At 42.7% G+C, this 10,403-nt stretch overlaps 1 protein-coding gene across 3 annotated transcripts in view; it reads right to left on the reverse strand.

The window, feature by feature from the left end:
• Positions 1 to 7,576, reverse strand: part of Zfhx4 (zinc finger homeobox 4) — a 188,788-nt gene extending 181,212 nt beyond the window's left edge. For 2 of the 3 annotated variants that reach the window (XM_048358504.1, XM_048358502.1), the window contains exon 1: positions 4,711 to 4,930. The gene's annotated coding sequence lies outside the window, so the exon portion shown is untranslated. Of the gene's footprint in view, positions 1 to 4,710; positions 4,931 to 7,205 lie in introns of those variants that run through there. The other variant, XM_048358503.1, reaches the window with a different exon arrangement.
• Positions 7,577 to 10,403: the final 2,827 nt, after the last annotated feature.

Raw genomic sequence — 10,403 nt, forward strand, 5'->3', positions numbered from 1 at the left:
ACACACAAGCCGTTCCCAATTGCAGTGTTCTGCCAATTGAGACAGTTATTTTCAGTCAGTGGGATGGGGGTCACTATATGTTCCATCATTAGATGAATCAAAAATGCATGCCACTCTACTGGTCTCTTCTAAAATAATTCTTGTTGTTTGTTGTTTGTTGAGTGTTTGTGAGGGGAGGTTGCAAGTCAAATGCTGGGGAATTTGTGATATGTACTAGGCACTATTTGGCTAAGCTGGTATGTTTCTGAAAACTACATACAAATCTCTGCTGATCACCCATGGGTTGCACTATTGTCATATATATTATATCCCAAAGATGATGGAAACTCAGGACATCTTAGAAAGGTGCTGAAATCTGAGCCACTGCTTGTTTTCTCAAGTCTTGGACAAACATAACTTTAGAGAGAGCAGGGCACAGACATAAAGAAAGAGAAGTCTGCATTTCCATCTTCCTTTCATCTTAGTCATTCAGTCAGCCATTCAGGACCCTATTCAACAGAGCTTTTCATTATGCAAAAAAAAAAAAAATGCTAATCCTTTTCCGATGCTTTCACACTTGTATAAACCCCCATTCCTTCAACTGAAAAGCAATTATATCAGTTTACCTTTCTGTTAAAAACAGGATTAATATTCCAATAGCAGAATCTTCTGTCTTTTTTTCCTATCTTTTTTTCTCTTTGCTATTAGAAAACTAGAGATTATTAGGAGATATTCTTAGAACAAGAACACATTATTTTAAATATGATTATATTAGCCAGTGGGTAGAAAAAGGAGCAGTAGAAGAAGAAAAAGTCCTTTAGTTACTGCAGAAACTCCTCTGTTACAGAACTGACCTTCCCTGTACAGATGCCCAAAGAGAATGGGACTCACTCTGCTCTATTAATCAGAAACAAATTATGAAAGAATGTAGCCGGACTGGTTGACACTATCCGGTCTTGGGAGACTCAGTAACAGCCTAGTAACAATGTCCTCTTCATGGGTAATGAACAGCCATGACAAATGGGGCAGAGAAACTATTTATTTGCATATGCAAATTCCCACACAAGGGAAACATGTACAAACAAGTGTCATTGTAAGGTGGATTAGGCAAACAACGATTTCTTTTTAGGACATTCTGAAGCTGAGAACATTAGTCAGCACAATTAAACCAGTCTCCATGGAGACTAATGAAATTTCACCATGGTATGAGTTAAATTAGATAGCTAGTTATGTGTTTCCGCAATCCAACTTGAAATCCATTATTGCTTCAGAACAATACAGCAATTGTGCCTAGCTGATCTTTGCCAGCTCAACAAGCTCCTAAGTTGACAATTTGCATATGTTAATAAAATTAAGCACTAATTACATGAAACTTGTACATATTCACATGCACTTTCCCTGGGCGCTTCTCAGTTTGAACCTTGGCCAAGTCTTTAACCCTTAGAACGGATTTGGGGGGGGGGAAAGAACCCTGTGCCTGTGGGTACTGCCCCTAGGCAGACAAGCAAAGGCTCTTCATTTATAAACACAAAGCTTAACCTGGCTTCTCATATTTCTAGCAACAATGACAGAAAATATTTTGTGAGTGTGCTAGTGACCAGAGATGAGGAAAATGAAGAGGGTGAGGAGGTAGCTAGTATTTAAAGACTCATAACAAGTATCTTCTCAAAGGAAAGCAATCACATTCATTCCAAGAAAATGTTAAGAGTTTGCTCTCACTGACATTGTCAAACCTTGGGAGACAGAAATGGTTTGACAACACAAAAATAGCAAATAGAAAAGGTAAAAGGAGTCAGAAGCACCTAATGAGCTTTACATAAATATATGCAGAGGCAATTAAGCAATGTTAATTACTATGACAGCAGTTAATTGAATATAATTAGATATTTTAAGCCACTGAATAAAGCATAGTTAAGATTAATTTTATTGAGATTAATTGTAAATAAGGATAGATTAGCTCTGTGTTTTGACAGGCATAAAAAGTAGTTGTGCAAATTAAGCAGGAGTGTGGCCACCAGTCCAAAAATCATATATTATTTTAATGTCACACCTTAAAATCATCTCTTCAATAAACATGACTTTTCAAAACCCAAACAGACAGGAATCTTGAAGAAAAACAAACAGCTTGCAGAGATTAAAGAGCCTTTTGTCCTTTTTCATGTGCATTTCTTTTAACAGACTAAATTAAGCGAGTCTGGTGTAAGTTTTTTAGGAAGGAACATTTCACACTGAATGGAAAAAATGTTCTATCACATATGAAATTCGTGCAGCTGTGCGGAACTTCGTCCAGATGGTTTAAGACTATAAAACACGACCAAATGATAGACAGTAGGCCTTCCCCAGATTATGCGATAAAGTCACAATCTTTTCTTTGGATCCCCACCCCCATTTCTGCTTTGTATTAATACTGACCAAATCACATGCACTTTCCTTTATTACCATACTTCTCCAAAAGAGTCAAATCAAACACTGTCCCTACTAAGTGCTAGAGACTAAACATAAAAATAGAATTGAAGGCCTCATGCAACAACAGACATCAGCTACGTCATTCAGCCATACAATGCAATGATAGCTATGACAACAAGGTATGCAAATGACACCACTTGATTATTACTCTCACAAACAATGGTGTCTAAAAATACTCCTTAGGAAAATGTTGCTTAGTGGGGAAAAAAAAATTCTCTCCCCTCCAATACTTCCACACCAAACTAATTCATGCATACTTTGTAAGGAAATTAACATAGTCCTCAAGAATGCTGAACAAATCACTAATAAGAAAGGAACTTCCATTGATTTCAAAATAAATCAATAGGTGATTAACATAATATTTTTAAAGCAGCAGTATCTATACATATTACATAGACATATCTATTATATTTCCAATACCTTTTAGCTCTTAATCGAACAAGGGCTTTACACTATTGAGCCTGGCTCTACACTACCTCTCAACTTCCTTAGGATGCCTTTAAGTCTTTATAACGAAAATCCTAAAATGGTCTGTGAAACCAGACTTCGACAAGCCATTCTGCAGTGAAAGATTTTAAATCATCCAGCCTCTTCTAATAGACTTGAGACTTATTGAGGTAGAAACCATAAAAAATGAAGAAGGGAAATTTAATCCCTGAAATATTGATTTGCACATTAATATCATATAGGCAGAGGGCAATTTGGCTTCGTGGAAATGACACATTGTCGACCCTTGGTGAAGTCAGAGCCAATCTAACTGCTGAACATGTCTGAATCTCAAGAGTTATTAAGGGCTTCCCTTCTTGCCTTTATGACTTTTCTTCAGCCTACCAATGCAATCTTAAATGTATTATCTTTAAGAAATAATTGTAAAACCTCAGGGGTTTTCCAGTTAATGGAAGGGAGGCCAAACCACATCAGATTCTGAAATGCAACATTAAACCCTTGCAATCAACAAAACCACCTCAATTCTCATCCATCCAGGGCAGGATCTAATATTGTTATTAGAGATAATCAAATTTCATTGTGTAAATTTAGGCTCATGGTCAGAATGGAAGCAGTAAATTCTGCAATATTAAGCAGTGATTTTCTTAGCCTCTTTTATGTTTTCCATTGCTGGTGCAGCATCTTCTAAAATAATCCAACTAGCTCAAAATTAATGAACAGATGGGCTCATCCAGTAAAAAAACTGCAAAAGATTACAATGGAGCTGAACATAGTTGCCTCATTTTTAACTTTAAGTGGCAACTTTCACTTCACACATCCAGAGCCCACTATCTGTCTAAGCCCACAGTTGGTGCTATTGCTTTGACGTACACAGCTGGTTTACCTGACCTTTCTTTGTTCCTTGGGTACATTTCACTTTTCAGATTTATGGGATTCCCCCCATATTTCATTGACCTTACCTTCATTGCTATAAAAAATGAAAACACTCAAATATGAGTTTACTTTTTAACACAAAAGCACCCAGCTACTGAATAAATACACACTAATGTGTTCTCCAGTTTTATCTCATAAATATTAAAACCATTAAAATAATTGTATAAACCTTAGGCTCCCACACTGTAACCAGGTGCCAGAGGTTAAAACAGCTGGCTAGCCATCTTTTATTTTTGTGTGCCTTCCTGCTGATTGAAACCCCAATCCTTGAAAAAAAAAAAAAACTATCAATAATTCCCGTCAGAAGAAGAAGAAGAAGAAGAAGAAGAAGAAGAAGAAGAAGAAGAAGAAGAAGAAGAAGAAGAAGAAGAAGAAGAAGAAGAAGAAGAGGGAAGAGGAGGAGGAGGAGGAGGAGGAGGAGGAGGAGGAGGAGGAGGAGGAGGAGGAGGAGAGGAGGAGAGGAGAAGAAGAAGGAGAAGGAGAAGAAGAAAAGGAAGCCTTCATTATCTTTAATATGCTCCTCAGTGAAGAAGAAAAACTCTAAAACATAGTCCCAGAAATAGTGAAATCATCCCGAATATCTCCTTTCTGTTTTAGTTTGAAACCCATTCTTTCCAACAATTTCTATGTACACTTCTTTTTAATTCTTCAGTTAGAAAAGAGCAAAGAGCGAATGAGCCAGAGGGGAGAGAGAGAGAGAGAGAGAGAGAGAGAGAGAGAGAGAGAGAGAGAGAGAGAGAGAGAGAGAGAGAGAGAGAGAGAGAGAGAGAGAGAGAGAGAGAGAGAGAGAGAGAACACCACAAAGTCTGAGCTTGCTTGCTCGGTCCGTTTTGCCAGTAAACATAAAGTAAAACAAGAGCGGATGGCACTGGGAGTGTTACATACCCGGGCTGTGTTTTTGCATTGCTCTCAATGGAAGCGATCGATGCCTGTGTCACAGTCGCGTCCCAATCGCAGCCAAGTCTCAGCCTTAATCTAAGCAACACCCGAAAAGGCAGCGGCAGCCACAGCCTCGCCCTCACGCTTCCATCCATCCACCCAACTAAAAATATAATACTACATATGAGCTTTAACCACTCAACGTTTATAGGGATCAAGCCACTGAAAATCCTGGAGAACACAATAAAAAAAAAAAAAAACCACCTCCTGTCTCTTCTCTCTCTCTCTCCTCTCCCTCTCTCTCTTCCTGTCTCCTCTCTCTCTCCCTCTGTCTCTCTCCTTTTGCCATCTACATGATCCTTGATTAAACATGGAACAGAGTTAATAAAAAAAACGGGGGGGGGGAGGACTCAGGAGAGGAAATGCAACTGTCAGAAATCGGGACGGCCAGATTTCCTGGTGAACCTGCCTCTGTCTGAGTCAGTGTCAATCCACCATCTTCGGCCAGTGAACTTGTCTTTGGGTTTTTGTTTGCTGGGGGTGGGGGTTGTTGTGTGTATGGTTTTTTTTGGGGGGGGGGTGAAGGGGGAAGGGAAAGGCAAGGTGGGGGCCAGAGGCGGGCGGGGGGGGGTATGGAGAATCTCTGGGTCTGAGAGTGTGTTGAGTGTGAGTGTGTCTGTGTGTGTGTGTGTGCGCGCAGGGGTCGGGGGGGGGGGGGCGTGTTTGAGATCTGAACCTTTGGTACCTACAAGGAGGGTGTCTCTCCGAACGGTAGCTAAAACCTCACCGGAACCGCTGGGAAGTGAGGAGTCGCGGCCAAAGGAGTCGGCCGGAGCCTCCTCTCCCGGCCGGACCCCAGCTCAAGTCGACCAGAAAGGAGCCCCCCGCCCGGATCGCAGGTAACAAAAGAAATACAAACCAGTACACAATCTTCTGGGGGGAATGAGAGCAGGATGGGGGCCCTTCGGTAACTTGGTCACCGGCTGGGAAACTTTATACAATTTCATGAAAAATTTTATTATTAATATCTCTAATTTTCCGGTAGAAAAGAATAGAAGGTAGAATAGAAGAGGGGAAAAGAGGGGGAAAAGCGAGAGCCGGCGCACAGCAGCTTCTCCTCCCTCGGTTGCTCCGGCCGGCCGGAAGGAGCGCTCGGTGGCGGGAGAAAGCCAAAGGAGGTGAAGTTCATCTGTAGACATGAAACGCTTTTGGGGCGGGGGGGAAGAGGGTAGCCAGGGGATGAATCAGTTCTCACAGTCGGCCACAGCCCCGTAGTACACACACACACACACACACACACACACACACACACACACACACACCCCCTCGCCCTTCGCAAAAGAGAGAGAGAGAGAGATTTTTTGATTCCAAGCCGCGGATGTCTCCGCTCCCATCTCAGGCACACCCGGCGGCGAAGTCTCCCGGAGCTAGCTGCCTCCAGCTCCCGGGTCCCCGGCCCCGAGGCCCGGAGATCCCGCCTCCTAACGGACCTGCCTTCCCTACGCCCGCGCTGGCGCCGCGGCGGGCAGCCTGGCCGCCGCCTGCCCGAGCTGGCGGGTGTCTACCTGCAGTCCCAGCCCCTGAGCTCGCCCCATCCTCTCCGAACCTTCCGCCCGGGGCGCACAACACCCGGGCCTCCGCAGCCCCGCACGAGAAGCGCCCTTCAGGGGGCGGGGGAGGAGAACTTGAGAAGGAGAAAGGGGGGAAAGGATGATGGTAAAAGGGGGGGAAGAAAGCAGGCTGAATTAAGTGCGGGGGAGGGTAAATCAGAGAAAGAGTAGGAGAGGTGGGCTCCAAACCCTACCGACCCACGTCCAAACTTTCGAAGGGTGGGTTTAGAGGAAGGAGCCATCTCCCGATCCGGGTGCGTGGGGCTTGGGGCTCGTGGGGACCCCCTTGGCCAGTGTCCGCGCTACTGCGGAGCTGACAGCTTCCCCCAGCCACGAGTAAACCCCAGGATCGTGGTGCAGGCAGAACCCGAAAAAGACAGACAGACAGACAGACAGAAAGAAAGAAAGAAGGAAAGAAAGAAAGAAAAAATGAAAGAAAGAAAGAAAGAAAGAAAGAAAGAAAGAAAGAAAGAAAGAAAGAAAGAAAAAGGAAGGAAAGAGAGAGAGTTAAAAAATAAAACAAACTGCTCAGCCAAACGTCACTTCATCCAAAAGTTAAATCCCGAAAACGTAGCTCCCCAAAGAAAGTGGAAAAGCAAGTCCCTCCGTGGCCTCTCCCTCCCTCAGCGAAGCGAATCCCAGAGCCAAAAAAGAGGGAAAGAGATAGAAAAGGGGGGCAGAGCGGAAGAGATGGTCGGGATGAGGGGATGTGTGGGAGAGTCAGCGAGAGCGAGCGAGCTAGGGGCTGAGAGGGAGAGAGGCGGAGAGGGAGAGAGAGAGGAGAGAGGGAGCGAAATATCAAAGATTGTGCAAGATCAGGCTGGAAAGATAATCGATACTCGACCTAAATTTAACACAAACTACTCAATAAAAGTTAAAGAAAAAACTTACTTTCCATTTCCCCTGCAGTTCCTACTCGATCTTCGCCTCTTTTTTTGATTTGCTTTTATTTTACTTACAGTTGATTACATCCAAGTAAAACGAGAGGGTTCATTTAAAAAATAAAAAAATAAAAAATCCTCGAACTTTATTGGGTGAAAATAAAAACGCTGGAGCAGAAAGTGGGGGGCATGGAGCGGTCCTCGGGGGTCCGGAGGAGTTAAAGCATGTGGCCGACCGCGGTCTCGCTGTTTGGTTGTGAAGGGGTTGGGAAAAGGAGGAAAGGAAATGAAAATCCGATATGTCTTTATTCTGCTAATTATTATCGTTTTAGCCCTGTTTAAAAAAATGGCTGATTAAGTTGAGTGCGCATGTCTTTGTGTGTCTATTCCCGATATGCACTCTGGGAATGAGAGACGAGAGCGAGGGAGAGGGAGAGGGAGGGGGGAGAGAGGTGTAATTAGTGAGGTGATCAACATTCCCCAGACTGAAAATGACGCGCTGCCGGGACTCAGAGCAGCCTGGGAGCCGAGCGACTTCCTAGGCTCGGAGCACTGAGGCTGGAGCTCAGGATCAGGCAACCGCAGAGAGGACTGGGGATGCGGGACCTCCGGGGCTCACACCCCAAGCACCCCGGCGCACAACTCTCAAACTTTAACACACACACACACACACACACACACACACACACACACACACACACACACACACACCACAGAGAGCAAGGAAAGGAAGAATATAAACTATAAATGCCACAAAGCAATGCCCTTTAACAATTCGAGCTATTTTATTTTAATGAGACGAAGTAATTACTATTGGACTAGAGATTTGTTTACTAGGGAGCTTTAAGGAGAAATCTGAGTTAGGGTAATGAAGAGCTTTTCTCTCCTCGTTTTATTATACTAAGCACAGTAGCCACACTTTAATGGCGAAAAGCGGGGGTCTGAGCAAATATGCAGATGTATGTAAATAAAGGGTGCCTGGCTGTGTGCAAACACCGTGCCTAGCCCAGCCTATTTCAAAGAAGGAATTAGTCTCTGGAACCGCAGGCATTCTATTTAAACTAGCATCTTTCTCTTGCTTAGGCAGTAGTGAAAACCCAAGGCTAGGGTGATGGAAGCCCTTAGTTTAGTGAAAGTAAACTTCCAAATGAGAATAAGTAGTGGCTACAAGGGTGATAGTGGAGGTACCGTTCTAACTTTTATGTAATATTCTTGAATATTTTATCAGAATTGCATAAGTTCAATGTAATAGCTTTAAGGAGACTGGGGGGGGGGAACCTTTCATCTCTGGAGTCTGTTGAGTTATCTTTCTTGAAGCACATTATGATAAATTTTAAAACCCCCACTACAGATCTCATTAGAATGAAATATACTTGGTATTTTCTGGTGCAAAATTTAAGGTGGCTGATTCTCATTTGAAAATCTAATTATCTCTTTCCAATATTACAGATGTGAATTTGAGTGACACTTTCATTAAAAGATAATTAACTAAAACTCAGAATAGACACACTTTTAAATACCCCCTACTGAATATGAAATCCGCTCCCACTCACAGGCATTGCTACGCAGTATCTTGATGCACTGTTACAGCAGAGGTCACAAGTGACATCATGTATATAATTCTTCAAAAATAGGAATTCTTGACACAGGGTAAGAGTAACAAATCAAATGAGTTAAAAACAGGAAATGCTTACAATGCTCAGCTTCCTGGACAGGTGAGCAGCAGCAACTTTTGAGTTGACAGGCCTTTGAAGTTCTGGGTTTGTATTAGAAAACCTTGTCTTAGGCCTTAAGTGCCAAATCCACCAAATACCATCAGAGAGGTTGATGATATAAGCACCTGGAACTAAAGAGAATGCATACATGCATCTTTCTGGACCTGAAGCTTTTCATGATCAGGGAACATTTGGAAAAATCCTAGGACTGATGCAAATGGAATTAGAAACCAAATAACACACCTGGGTGAATAAGAAGCATAGACCTCAAAAGAGCAGACCTAGGCCCTGCTCAGGAAAGCTGCTTGCCTTCAGCAACTGGCTAAGGTTACATGAAAGTCTAGAGGCTTGAAGCAGAAAAGAAAACCTAGATATGGTCTTTATTAAGATAAAAAGTAAATCACAACCTTAGGAATCTGGATTCTGTACATGCAGTAGTGTTTTAGAAATCAGGGCTACTAAACATTAGGGGAAAATAAAATGATCTACCTTTCCAAAGACCATATTCCATTTCCCAGTTCTCTGGAAAGAAATGCACTCCTAGTAAAAGGTTTTCTAATAGTTTAGTTACTTTGTTTACAACCCCACCTTGACATAGCAACTGCATCCCCAATTAGCTAGTAGTATCTGATTGCACCTCAGCAGGGTTTATCCATGTGCCTTAAGAAACACACATGCACACAGGGGTAACATTTAAATTCTCTGTAACTTGCAAGTGCAAAAGGTGTTTATGTAGCGTTACTGTTTACTGAAAAACACCCCAGAGAGTAAAGGTTCTGGCTTTCAAAAAAATTTTTTGAGGTGTGTGCATGGGGGAGGGGCTGGGGACTTTTAAACAGACTGAAGGGAAATGAAGGCAAGGAAACTTTCAGGTTCAAATCAGAAAAGATCAAGCCCTTTGCTGGAGAGGGTCCCTGTACAAGCCCACTGATGGAAAAAACATTTCCTGCGATTTCAGACGGGTAAATGCGTATGATGAAGGAAACACCTGAGAACAATAACTCTGTTTCAGGCTCAGGTGAAGAAAGGGCTTTATTTCTGCTATGGAAGAACAGGGAAATGATGATCATTTCGTTTTCAAGATTCTTTTTGAAATAAAAAAAAGTCTTTGCCTTTTTCTTCCCTGAGACACCATTGGTAATATTAATGTGATTAATGTCAAAACAACAAATGTCAAATCAGGGAAATCATTGGAAAATTTGGTAGCTATTTCTTCTCTATGTCCCCACCCCCATCTTTTTCTTAGAAAATGTGTGTGTATGTGTGTGTGTGTGTGTGTGTGTGTGTGTGTGTTGGGGGTAGTTATTGTATTCTAAGTAAGAAAACAAAAGGGAAGAGGATTTGTGAGAAGGGTGCCGGGTTTTGCAACCTTCTGCCATTGAGTATTCCCAGTCTAAAGCATGTGTGCGGGTGTTTTGCTTTTAATCATCCCTTCTGAGTCCTCTTTCACCTATTTCCTAAGAAGATAGGCTGGGGGGTGAGGGTCGGGGGTT

This window comes from Perognathus longimembris, chromosome 12 (assembly GCF_023159225.1).
Source record: "Perognathus longimembris pacificus isolate PPM17 chromosome 12, ASM2315922v1, whole genome shotgun sequence".
NCBI lineage: Eukaryota > Metazoa > Chordata > Mammalia > Rodentia > Heteromyidae > Perognathus > Perognathus longimembris.